Source organism: Pinus tabuliformis, chromosome Q (genome assembly GCF_031772625.1).
Source record: "Pinus tabuliformis cultivar Carrire ecotype Pingquan chromosome Q, CPIR1, whole genome shotgun sequence".
Taxonomy (NCBI): Eukaryota; Viridiplantae; Streptophyta; class Pinopsida; order Pinales; family Pinaceae; genus Pinus; species Pinus tabuliformis.
The window spans coordinates 1,134,469,203-1,134,482,676 of record NC_142296.1 but is presented as its reverse complement, the minus strand read 5'-3'; the positions used below and the strand labels follow the sequence as shown (position 1 = coordinate 1,134,482,676).

The window sequence follows — 13,474 nt, the reverse complement described above, 5'->3', positions numbered from 1 at the left end:
GAATCAAGCTTCTTTTGACTCTATAGAAGTCTGGCTTGGAACCCCTGGGGTCTCTTGCCAAATGAACAAGTGACAAAAGGTAGGACTTTCACTTCTACTTGTGCATATAGCACTATCACCTCCAAGTTTGTACAAACCCCGGGTTGATAAGTAAAGTTGGTAGCCCAAGAGTTGTAGCATCCTTGCTACAATACTGGTGCTCATCACTTTTTGGTGCCATTGCCAAGGAGGTGTTAGAGTAGAATGGGATTAATGCTTTATTTTCTTCTATTTCTAGTCTGCTTTATTTTCTTTTATTTCTAGTCTTCAACTTTCTTCCGTTAGTTTATTTCTGTAAAACTAATCTAGTAGCTTCCTTTCATTCAATTTTCATTATCTGCTTTCATTTCCATTCTGCAAGTAGAATTTCAATTCAGCAAGTAGTTTCTTTATCTCAGTAGTTTTCATTCAATCAACAATTGCATTTGTGCAAAGTACTTTCTTGCTAAAAAATCTTATAAAATACCTCAAAAAAATTTCCTTTCATGCCTCGTAGGAGTAGGGACAATTTAGGGAAATTATTGCCAAATACCCCCACTGCATCCAACAGCCAACCTTCTCTCTTCTTCGGTGGCTATGAACCGGAGGAAACTTTAGGTGAGAAACTTGACATATTTGAAGAACTTATAGGGGAAGAAGAAGAAAAACCCATTCCTACTGAACCAATGGCTCAAAACCAAAATGACAGAGGGAATAGAGAGAGAGTTGACGGTGCATTCCCCATCAAGGAAACCAATGGGGACACTAAGATGATGAATATAAGCCCCTATGCACTGCCTCATTTCCATGGCCTGACCACAGAGGAGCTTGACACTTTCTTATTTGATTTTGATGTTATATCCCGAACCTATGACTATACAGATGATGAGAAAAAGTTAAAACTATTTCCATCTACCCTTAAGGATGTAGCATTGCACTAGTTCATGGGTTTACGTGGAGATTGCATCACAAATTGGGCTCAAATGCAGTAGACTTTAAAAAAAAATATAGGGGCTACTGTAGGTCAAAGGATATTAAAGAAGAGATTTTCAGGATGACCATGGGCTAGGATGAATCCTTAGAAGACTATGAAGAAAGATTCTAGCTCAGTTACAAAAGGGCCAAGTGCACACTTGACCCTGAGTCACTAAAGTGGATCCTTCTTAGAGGAGTAAGGGAAGATCTTCTTGATACCTTACATATGTTAGTAGGAGGGGCTATCTACCAATTACTCTATGAGGATATCAAGACTGTCTTTAGAAACCATTCTAGGGTAGCCAGGAAAAAGGGTAGGGGTAGTCAACCTATGGCCAGTACATCATCTTCCAACTCATCCGTCAAGGGTGAAATTGGAAATATGCTGGAAGATTTCAAACGTGAGATGTTGCAAACCCTTGCCTTGAAATTAGACACCATGAACATCAAAAGGAAGCAAGAGGAAGTAGAGAGAGCCTTGGCCATATTTTGTCCTATATGCACTAGAAGGCATCCTAGGAATGAATGTCCATTGAAATGCATTGAGATTTTCTTGGTCTTTGAAGAAAACCACTCCACAGACAAGTACCCTTGTTTACTCGGACTCAAAGCTGTATATCAAGGAGCTGAAGGGGTCAATGAGTAGCTTTTTTGCATCAACCAAAGGAGACCTCCTAGGCCTAGACCATACCAGAAGGGTATTCAAGGGTCATCCCATGCATATTACAACCCCAACCAAACCACAACTATACCTTCTTGGGGATGTTAGCGCTCGAATCTACCTCAGGCTGAGAAAGGAAAAACTCGAGGCAACATCAAACCAAGCTCAGCCTCGTAGCTAGCCCTACGAGGACAGGAGAGGGCTCTCTCCAGTCAATCTCGATAAAAATGAGCAATAGGGTGCGAGATGACTTAAAATGGGAACTGATTTTAATGATTTTAGGCTAGTAAATAAATATGAAAGAAATATTTGATTTTTAGGCTGGGTTTGCTGGGCTGTATGGGACTAAGGAACAAGAATGAACAGAGAAGTTAAATCAAAGACACAGATTATCTCCTGAGGCAAGATAGGCAAGAGATTTAACATCAAATTTGAAATACTGTGGAGTGGGTGGACTGTTGAGAGGTTGACAAGGGCATAGAAGATGAATCCATGTCAAACAGAAGAAAACATTAAATATGAACACTTTCCCAAGGTAGAGAAATGAATTGGATTCTGCCTTTCTCACTTTAAAAGCATTCAGCTGAAAATGATTATGAATGAACTATGAAACAGAAACACGAGACATATGAAACAGGAGAAGAAACACATGCTAAATTCATACCGCAAGCATCTCATGAAACAGAGTTGTACCATTCAATTATTTCTATGTCAAATCTGTACAATGAAGCGCTGGGTTTTTTCCTCCCACACTTTTTCTCAGAAACTCCGAACCCTTTACCTCATGACCTTCAATACAATAAATAGACTCACTCTATCAAAAAATGAATCGACTCAGAATATGGGGTGATTTAATCATTACTAACTGAAGATGAAAAGCCATCCATCACCAAAAGGAGCAGCGTTACATTTTTGCTCGGATCTGAAAAAGTGACATCTATAGGTGTGAATCCTTTGAAATTGTAATTGAAGACAAAAATATGCCCCGTGTCTTACTTCTCTGCTACGGTTGAAGGTCATACATTTTACATTTGGGCATTAAGTCTGTGACTGTTCACTTTAATTTGGCTTTACAGTTTCTGACTTTTTGCCTTCCCTTGCGTATGCTCCTTTTTCTCTTCTTTTTATAACTCCTTTCTCCAGATGGTTTCTTCATGAAATTCACGTGAACCACCTTCTTTGACTGCTAGTTATATATTGGATACATCCTTTAACCTGATTATGTACAACATCATGTTGGCCTTTTCTTGAAACCTTTAGACCCGTCAAATTTATTTCATGGTCTTTAACAGCATCTATAAAACCTTCAGTTTGAACATCATCATCTGTACTAGTGCCATTTGTGTTCTCCATAACTTTAAACTTGTACATTTTCCCAGCTCTTCTCTCAGACGCTGAGTAACTCTCTTTAACTAAATCTTGTTGTATATCTTTCTTGTTATGAATCCTACTGCTTCTGTGAACTTGCTCTTTTCTATGTTGACCATTCTCAACCTCATCTCAGTCCTCCAAACCTTCTAATTCGGTGATGTTATGCCCTGAAGTTTGATCGTGAGCACCAATAGCTTTAGCTGGGGATTTGACAGCTGTTGTAGTAGCCACATAATCCTGTTGCAATTCAGCTTGAAGCTTTCGAATTTTTCACCTTTTATGTCATTCAAAGCCTCCTCCTTTATGCACTTGAAATTAGACCTACTGATTCCTGGTTATCATGACATCAGTGACTTTTTGTGCATTTATGACACAAAAACCTAGTACAATAAATGTTATACTGTAAAGATGAATTCGCTAACAAGTCTTTTATATCGACACTGCCATTCCATCTGGATTCTGGATTTACATGCTGTGTGACCTTCACCTCACTGCTTTTTACCTGGTTTCCATGGCTTTTACTTGGGAATATGAAACTTTGTCCGTTGGAAGTAAAATCCAACACCCACTAACCAATCGCTTCAGCTGATGTAGACTCTCCCTATTTTAATTATTATGATCTCCATTAAAGCTTCTTACTGATCTCTTCATTTACATGTTCATAATATGACATTTTCTGAACAGATGATATTGCAGAGGAAAAATCATGTCTTTCGTATGCAGTTGAGAAAGATGTCCGGCATTCTTCAAGTTTTGCTTGTGTTTTACTCTAAAGAATTTTGAGAGCATCAAAATTGTTAGCATCTTCTACAGATTGTTGAACCTCCATGATCTCCATGAGCAATTCTGGATTAGGCACAGTTGCTTCCTCATCAACATGGATGCCTTGCAAGTGCAACTACATATAAAGAGCCATCAAGGGCTGCACAAAACCGTACAAGTCCATGTGAAGTGAATAATTAAGTGAATCCATGAGATTTTTTTTTATTGGCACCATGAAATGAGTGTGCTGTTGGATTAGAGAGCTGTCTGAGTAGTAGATATCATGCTCTGGATAGAGGCTTGAGAAGCACATTATAAGCCTTGATCACCTGAGTAGACTACTGAGCCGAATACTCCTTCTCTTCCTCAGAGTTGCACTGAAATAAATCAGGATGCAATTTCTTCTGCCAATCTTTGTACTTTCTCTCTAGATCATTTATATGCACATCATATCCTGGCTGCCTGTATTGAAGACTTGTGTCATGCTATCCTGATATAAGTGGGAATTTATTCTACCATTTTGCTGCTGAATGTCCTTTCGCCCTTGGTAACCATAGTACTCATCAATAGGGACACCAGACTAGAACTGATGGTGTGAAGAACTACCATAGCTATGACGATGATTCTGATTGTCATTATATCTTTCACCATAACTATTGAAAGTAGATACAGCATAACCCTGCATATTAATCTAACTGCCATTGTATGTTCCACCATAAGAATCACAAGCAGAGGCTGGATAACCCTGACTACGATTCTGACTGCCATTATACATTCTACTGTTATATTTTTGAGAGCTATCTGAAGGATATCCATTTTCATATCCAAGATTATCATCTCATTTTGGATATGAATTAGGACTATAAATCATGTTGGTACCTCCCCCAGTATGAGCTTCATGCTGCACACTAAGTGTTACCTCCTGTGAGCTGTTGTTCCTTAATTGTAGACTGTTGGCAATAAGACGATGAGCGGATTTTCCTAGATGAGGAGCTGAGGCAGGTCCCGTATGGTGTGGCCTTTCTTGATCATATGCCTTCCTCCCATTATCTTCATGCCATAGAGTTGGTGTATTTACATCATTCTTGCATACAGACTTTTTTGGCTTTATTACTCCATTAAGAAGCCTTGTAATGTGTTTGTGTGTTGGTGGGAACTTGTAAATAATAGAGAGAACTTGATTGTTTGTGATATTTTCCATCCCCTTGATAGGAAAAGTTAAGATAGGGGGGCATACTTCTCCATCGCAAAGGCAAAAGAACCATTCATCCCCCCACTAACTCTAGGATCCATTTCTTCATTTACTCCAAGTCTTTTCTGCCCTGAAAGATGGCTACCTTGATCAAAAATTGAAAAAACCTATGGTGACAATGGATGGCTCGCGGTCACAAATAACAAGTCATACATCACAGTATTTCTGCGCATTTCCTCTGTCGTCAAGGTGCACTCAACCTTGTTAACCTCTGTGAGTAGGCGAGCTTCATCAATAAAAGGCAATTTTGCAACACCCTGCCAAGCGAAGCGTTTACCATTCATGTCTATCTCAAAATCAGTAGGATAAAAATCAATAATAGGTGAGTTTGGATCAGTCATCAAGGGTCTATAATGTTTCAGGAAGAGCATTTGCACTTGCAGCTGGAAGAGTTCCCATGAGCTGAGTGAATGGTTTGAATGGCTTCCCTAGTTTCAAAGCTTATCTCCAACCGATCCATATCCCAGAACCAGCGAACATGCAAATAAACTTTGCCACGTTTCCACCTATCAACTCTTTGTTGGACTGTAGATATGCTTCCATATCACCTTCAGAATAATTCCCCTCTGTACTGAGTTGTCGTTTCATATCTTCTCGTAATTGTAGTAGCGCAAAAGCACCTATTGCTGCGATGACCTGAGATTTTATAAAATGCCCTTTGTTTCAGAACCATTCAGCTATAAATGGTGCACCCTAATCTATGGCTTTCTTTCCAAGTTCCTTTGTCACTTGTCTTGCTTATATGTAACCAATTGTCTGTAGCATATCGCCTCCATAAGTTGCGTTGTTGAGCTGTTGAATAAAAACCAATTCTTAATAAAAATGGTTTAAATTGAGATAATCGACACATATTCCAAGTAATCGCATATTATGGCCCTTCCTAACTCTGCAACTTTAATTCCACTTCATATTGCTGATATCGGTGGAAGTTCAACAATCCTTTCAACAATAAACATATCTTGTGGAATAACTGAAGCAAAAACTGTATATTTTCTATCCCATTCATCATGATTTGCAAGACTGATGAAGAAAACCAGCCCACCATCAATCCAAGCTACCAAACCTCTCTTGATACTTGGACAAGCTTCTTTAGGAACCCCTACAGAATCTGCACCTCGAGTTTTAAGTGTGCCTTGCAACCAGGCATATGGTAGGCTAGGTGGACACTGAAAAAGGCGATCTCCAATTATATCCTAGCTCTTTCCTCGTCTCTGCATGATAAAATCGGCAACTTGCACAATGGTGTAATTTTAGTAGATCAAGTATATATGCTACAAAGCGTGGGGGGAAATCAGGAACCAACTTTATATGAATTGCTCCATATTCCGTGTCCAATGTGCCACAATTCCCACACCCTTCCCATAGATGAGCCCAGATGTCCATTCAACAATACTAGACGACGTATGTACATCAGGAGACAGTGGATCATCTTGCTCCTTCAATCAGCACTGTAAAAAGGCTCAGAAAATATTTGATCGACCAATCCTAATTATTGAGATGTGCAACTGTTTGAAGCTGGAGCAGGTTCGAAAGATACAGTCCTTGTCATTCCATGATACTACTGGTGATATAACAATGTTTGCACAACAGATGATTGAAAAGGCCGAAATTGCTACTGTCCATATTGGATTTTGAAACTGAGTTGACGTTTTTGACATTATCAATCCTCCTATTCTTTCTAAACGAAACCAACAAGCAATTTAAAGATTCACATCGAAACATAGGAGGCGAAATTTTGAGTGAGAAGTGGTAAAAAAATTTGTTTCAGGCCTGTGCGCCGCGCACCAGCCCAACGTGCCGCGCCTGGTGAGTGCGCCACGCCAGTGTAAAAAATGCACTGTGGAGGAGCGCCCAATGCGCCGCGCGGCCCATATGCGCCGCGCGCTCTTTGTATGCGCCGTGCGTTGACTGTCAGCACAATTCCGGTCTCAAAACAAAAGATTCGTCCTTTAACCCTTCAATTAGATCTTTTTGGATGCAAATGGCCCTTCGATCAATGAAAATATCTTGATGACTTTGATTTTGGCAAATTCATTTTGTAAAGTTGTAGAGTCTTGGCATTTTGACAACTTGGACACAAACTCTGATTTCTCGTTTTCCTCTGACTTTTGGTTTTGAAATGATGACTTTTTCTTGACTCTTTGCAGGGATAGGAGCTGTTGAACCCAGCAAGATGGGCGGGGCTGCCTGAAGAACTGTAAAATCTTATCAATCATGTATTAAACGAACTTAATAATTTCTTCTTCAAAACAGAGTTTTGAAGAAGAAATGTCCTTCAGCATTATTAATAATGTGGATCTTGAAGTGAAACTTAATGAACCTCCATCTGGCCTGCAAGCGTTATTTCACACTTCTGGAGACAAAACCATAAACTCAAGAATCAAAATGACTCTTTTTGACTAATATGGCATTTGATGACTGCAAATGACGAGAAATGAACCTTGGTGAATTTGACTCTGACAGAGGATGAACAAGACTGAGTCTAACATTGGCTCCAATTGGGATGGCAGCTGCCACTCCATGGAGGTGCCAAGAACATCAGATCTCTGGGAGAGCTAGACAGTGCCTTCGTCCATTGGGCTATGGAGTCCATTATTCCGACAAACCAACATGACTCAATTTATTGACTGAAACTTGACTCAAATTGACTCAATGCAAACTGAAATGACTGAACAACTTGACTCTAACAAACTAACTCAAAATGACAAAGACCTGGACTTAAAACTTAAAGCTTGGTGGCAGTACATGGCCACCTGTGTTTCTTACAAGACAATATATCCTCAAACTATATCAAAATTCCAATGCAACCACTCAAGAAGATGGCTTCTTGACTGATTTTTCCTATCAGATCTTCTGGTCAACAGTACAAACTGATCACTAGGCATCCAAAAACATAGTTGACCATGATCTCCTTCATCACTGAACACTGCAATAAACACTTTCACAGCTGACTGCAACAGATTGGCCATTGGATCCTGAAAAACATGAAGATTTACCTCTTGCTGAAAGAACAAGGTGTCCTTTTCACCTGCTTCTGATCTTTCTTCAAAATGTACTTCAGTGAAAATCTGCTCCTGGTCCCCAAAAAATTCTGAACAAATAGATGAGCAGATCTCTTCTTGGAAAAACATTTCAACGCATGAAACATATGAAGAAGAATCTGAATGGAAATCATGAATGTTTTGATCTTCTGCGGTGTGAATTTACTATAGGTCATCTTCATATGATATGATATCTAGGTTTTCATGTTCCTTATTACATTCATTAATCATAAGAAAAGCAACTTCAGATGATTCTTGAAACTCAGGCATGACGTCTCTATCATCTATCATAAATTCATCCAGAGAAACTTTTTCACCTACTTGAACAAAGATATCCTCTTGTTGTTCATGAATTGGCTGGATTACCTTGGTAGGAAGGTTGTATTATGATGAGATGAGGGCAGTTAGGCCTATAACTCTGCCTTCTTTGTTTGAGGCAGCCTCAACAATGCAATTCTCTTCTATGAGATCCGGAACAACATGTTTTTCCTCATCACAATCCGTCTCTCGATCTGGTTTATCATCATCATTTTCGGAGATTGGAACATCATTTTCCTGTGTATCCTCATTTGTTTCAACCAGATCTGAAATAGTACTTCTTTTTTCATCATTTTCAGTCATATGGAAATCTTTAACCTGCTGATTTTGATCCTGCTGCAAAGTTTCCTCTAAGAATTCTGTAGACTGCTGAAACGGATTTTCGTACAATGCTTCCATGATTTCTTCGTCCATAAAATTATCATCTTCATAATATTTCTCAAGGCTTTCAATAAAAATATGAACATGGCTACAACAGTTCTGAACTAAAGTCAAGGATGGATATGATTCTTTGTACCTTTCAAGTAATACTACATGAAAATCCTTTAAACAATAAATAGAAGCAGGTGGCAAACTTTCATACCAAGATCGGGCTTCGTCTTCCAGGGTAGCCATAAAAATTTTCATCAAATAGTCTTCAGAAAAATTGATCTTTAACCTATGCACATGAAGAGCAGCATCATTACCTTCAACATTTCTGAACACAGGCAAATTCTTTGACCAATCTATCTTGGGCATTTTATTTGGAAAACCTGGGATGTGGTCTCGGCTCATGGGAGCGTATCTTCTTGCAATCTAATCCATCTTAAAAATGTCAAAGCTACTAACCTCTCTGAGTGGAGTCACCATGAAGCACCGGTTGTTGGATTCTTCAGTGAAAGGAGTTGCCAAGTGAATGATTTCATCTGTCTTCTTATGTCTGATTGTTGTTCACCATCAACAATCAGATCTGCACTTGATAGATGTACTGGGGCAAGACTATCTTCAAGCAAACCACTTCGTCCCCAGTGGAGTCGCCACTATGTTAGCACTCGAATCTGCCTCAGGCTGAGAAAGGCAAAACTCGAGGCAACATCAAACCAAGCTCAGCCTCGTAGCTAGCCCTACGAGGACAGGAGAGGGCTATCTCCATTTCATCTCGATAAAAATGAGCAATAGGGTGCGAGATGACTTAAAATGGGAACTGATTTTAATGATTTTAGGCTAGTAAATAAATATGAAAGAAATATTTGATTTTTAGGCTGGGTTTTCTGGGCTGTATGGGACCAAGGAACAACAATGAACAGAGAAGTTAAATCAAAGACACAGATTATCTCCTGAGGCAAGATAGGCAAGAGATTTAACATCAAATTTGAAATACTGTGGAGTGGGTGGACTGTTGAGAGGTTGACAAGGGCATAGAAGATGAATCCTTGTCAAACAGAAGAAAACATTAAATATGAACACTTTCCCAAGGCAGAGCAATGAATTGGATTCTGCCTTTCTCACTTTAAAAGCATTCAGCTGAAAACGATTATGAATGAACTATGAAACAGAAACACGAGACATATGAAACAGGAGAAGAAACACATGCTAAATTCATACCGCAAGCATCTCATGAAACAGAGCTGTACCATTCAATTATTTCTCTGTCAAATCTGTACAATGAAGCGCTGGGTTTTTTCCTCCCACACTTTTTCTCAGAAACTCCGAACCCTTTACCTCATGACCTTCAATACAATAAATAGACTCACTCTATCAAAAAATGAATCGACTCAGAATATGGGGTGATTTAATCATTACTAACTGAAGATGAAAAGCCATCCATCGCTAAAAGGAGCAGCGTTACATTTTTGCTCGGATCTGAAAAAGTGACATCTGTAGGTGTGAATCCTTTGAAATTGTAACTGAAGACAAAAATATGCCCCGTGTCTTACTTCTCTGCTACGGTTGAAGGTCATACGTTTTACATTTGGGCGTTAAATCTGTGACTGTTCGCTTTAATTTGGCTTTACGGTTTCTGACTTTTTGCCTTCCCTTGCGTATGCTCCTTTTTCTCTTCTTTTTATAACTCCTTTCTCCAGATGGTTTCTTCATGAAATTCATGTGAACCACCTTCTTTGACTGCTAGTTATATATTGGATACATCCTTTAACCTGATTATGTACAACATCATGTTGGCCTTTTCTTGAAACCTTTAGACCTGTCAAATTTATTTCATGGTCTTTAACAACATCTGTAAAACCTTCAGTTTGAACATCATCATCTGTACTAGTGCCATTTGTGTTCTCCATAACTTTAAACTTGTACATTTTCCCAGCTCTTCTCTCAGATGCTGAGTAACTCTCTTTAACTAAATCTTGCTGTATATCTTTCTTGTTATGAATCCTACTGCTTCTGCGAACTTGCTCTTTTCTATGTTGACCATTCTCAACCTCATCTCGGTCCTCCAAACCTTCTAATTCGGTGATGTTATGCCCTGAAGTTTGATCGTGAGCACCAACAGCTTTAGCTGGGGATTTGACAGCTGTTGTAGTAGCCACATAATCCTGTTGCAGTTCAGCTTGATGCTTTCGACTTTTTCACCTTTTGTGTCATTCAAAGCCTCCTCCTTTATGCACTTGAAATTAGACCTACTGATTCCTGGTTATCATGACATCAGTGACTTTTTGTGCATTTATGACACAAAAACCTAGTACAATAAATGTTATACTGTAAAGATGAATTCGCTAACAAGTCTTTTATATCGACACTGCCATTCCATCTGGATTCTGGATTTACATGCTGTGTGACCTTCACCTCACTGCTTTTTACCCAGTTTCCATGGCTTTTACTTGGGAATATGAAACTTTGTCCGTTGGAAGTAAAATCCAACACCCACTAACCAATCGCTTCAGCTGATGTAGACTCTCCCTATTTTAATTATTATGATCTCCATTAAAGCTTCTTACTGATCTCTTCATTTACATGTTCATAATATGACATTTTCTGAACAGATGATATTGCAGAGGAAAAATCATGTCTTTCGTATGCAGTTGAGAAAGATGTCCGGCATTCTTCAAGTTTCGCTTGTGTTTTACTCTGAAGAATTTTGAGAGCATCATCATTGTTAGCATCTTCTACAGATTGTCGAACCTCCATGATCTCCATGAGAAATTCTGGATCAGGCACAGTTGCTTCCTCATCAACATGGATGCCTTGCAGGTGCAACTACATATAAAGAGCCATCAAGGGCTGCGCAGAACTGTACAAGTCCATGTGAAGTGAATAATTAAGTGAATCCATGAGATTTTTTTTTATTGGCACCATGAAATGAGTGTGTTGCTAGATTAGAGAGTTGTCTGAGTAGTAGATATCGTGCTCTGGATAGAGGCTTGAGAAGCACATTATAAGCCTTGATCACCTGAGCAGACTGCTGAGCCGAATACTCCTTCTCTTCCTCAGAGTTGCACTGAAATAAATCAGGATGCAATTTCTTCTGCCAATCTTTGTACTTTCTCTCTAGATCATTTATATGCACATCATATCCTGGCTGCCTGTATTGAAGACTTGTGTCATGCTATCCTGATATAAGTGGGAATTTATTCTGCCATTTTTCTGTTGAATGTCCTTTCGCCCTTGGTAACCATAGTACTCATCAATAGGGACACCAGACTGGAACTGATGGTGTGAAGAACTACCATAGCTATGACGATGATTCTGATTGTCATTATATCTTTCACCATAACTATTGAAAGCAGATACAGCATAACCCTACTCATTACTCTGACTGCCATTGTATGTTCCACCATAAGAATCACAAGCAGAGGCTGGATAACCCTGACTATGATTCTGACTGCCATTATACATTCTACTATTATATTTTTGAGAGCTATCTGAAGGATATCCATTTTCATATCCAAGATTATCATCTCGTTTTGGATATGAATTAGGACTATAAATCATGTTGGTACCTCCCCCAGTACAAGCTTCATGCTGCACACTAAGTGTTACCTCCTGTGAGCTGTTGTTCCTTAATTGTAGACTGTTGGCAATAAGACGATGAGTAGATTTTCCTAGATGAGGAGCTGAGGTAAGTCCCATATGGTGTGGCCTTTCTTGATCATATGCCTTCCTCCCATTATCTTCATGCCATAGAGTTGGTGTATTTACATCATTCTCGCATACAGACTTCTTTGGCTTTATTACTCCATTAGGAAGCCTTGTAATGTGTTTGTGTGTTGGTGGGAACTTGTAAATAACAGAGAGCACTTGATTGTTTGTGATATTTTCCATCCCCTTGATAGGCGAAGTGAAGATAGGGGGGCATACTTCTCCATCGCAAAGGCAAAAGAAACCATTCATCCCCCCACTAACTCTAGGATCCATTTCTTCATTTACTCCAAGTCTTTTCTGCCCTGAAAGATGGCTACCTTGATCAAAAATTGAAAAAACCTATGGTGACAATGGATGGCTTGCGGTCACAAATAACAAGTCATACATCACAGTATTTCTGCGCATTTCCTCTGTCGTCAAGGTGCAATCAACCTTGTTAACCTCCGTGAGTAGGCGAGCTTCATCAATAAAAGGTAATTTTGCAACACCTTGCCAAGCGAAGCGTTTACCATTCATGTCTATCTCAAAGTCAGTAGGATAAAAATCAATAATATATTAGTTTGGATCAGTCATCAAGGGTCTATAATGTTTCAGGAAGAGCATTTGCCTTGTAGCTGGAAGAGTTCCCATGAGCTGAGTGAATGGTTTGAATGGCTTGCCTAGTTTCAAAGCTTATCTCCAACCGATCCATATCCCAGAACCAGCGAACATGCAAATAAACTTTGCCACGTTTCCACCTATCAACTCTTTGTTGGACTGTAGATATGCTTCCATATCACCTTCAGAATAATTCCCCTCTATACTGAGTTTCCGTTTCATATCTTCTCGTAATTGTAGTAGCGCAAAAGCACCTGTTGCTGCGGTGACCTGAGATTTTATATAATGCCCTTTGTTTTAGAACCATTCAGCTATAAATGGTGCACCCTAATCTATGGCTTTTTTTCCAAGTTCCTTTGCCTCTTGTCTTTCCTATATGTAACCAATTGTCTGTAGCATATCGCC

General features: G+C 39.3%; 1 pseudogene; it reads right to left on the bottom strand.

Annotated features, from left to right (window-relative positions):
- Nucleotides 1–4,223: 4,223 nt before the first annotated feature.
- Nucleotides 4,224–12,652, bottom strand: LOC149223544 (uncharacterized; annotated as a pseudogene).
- Between the last annotated feature and the right edge of the window lie 822 nt (nucleotides 12,653–13,474).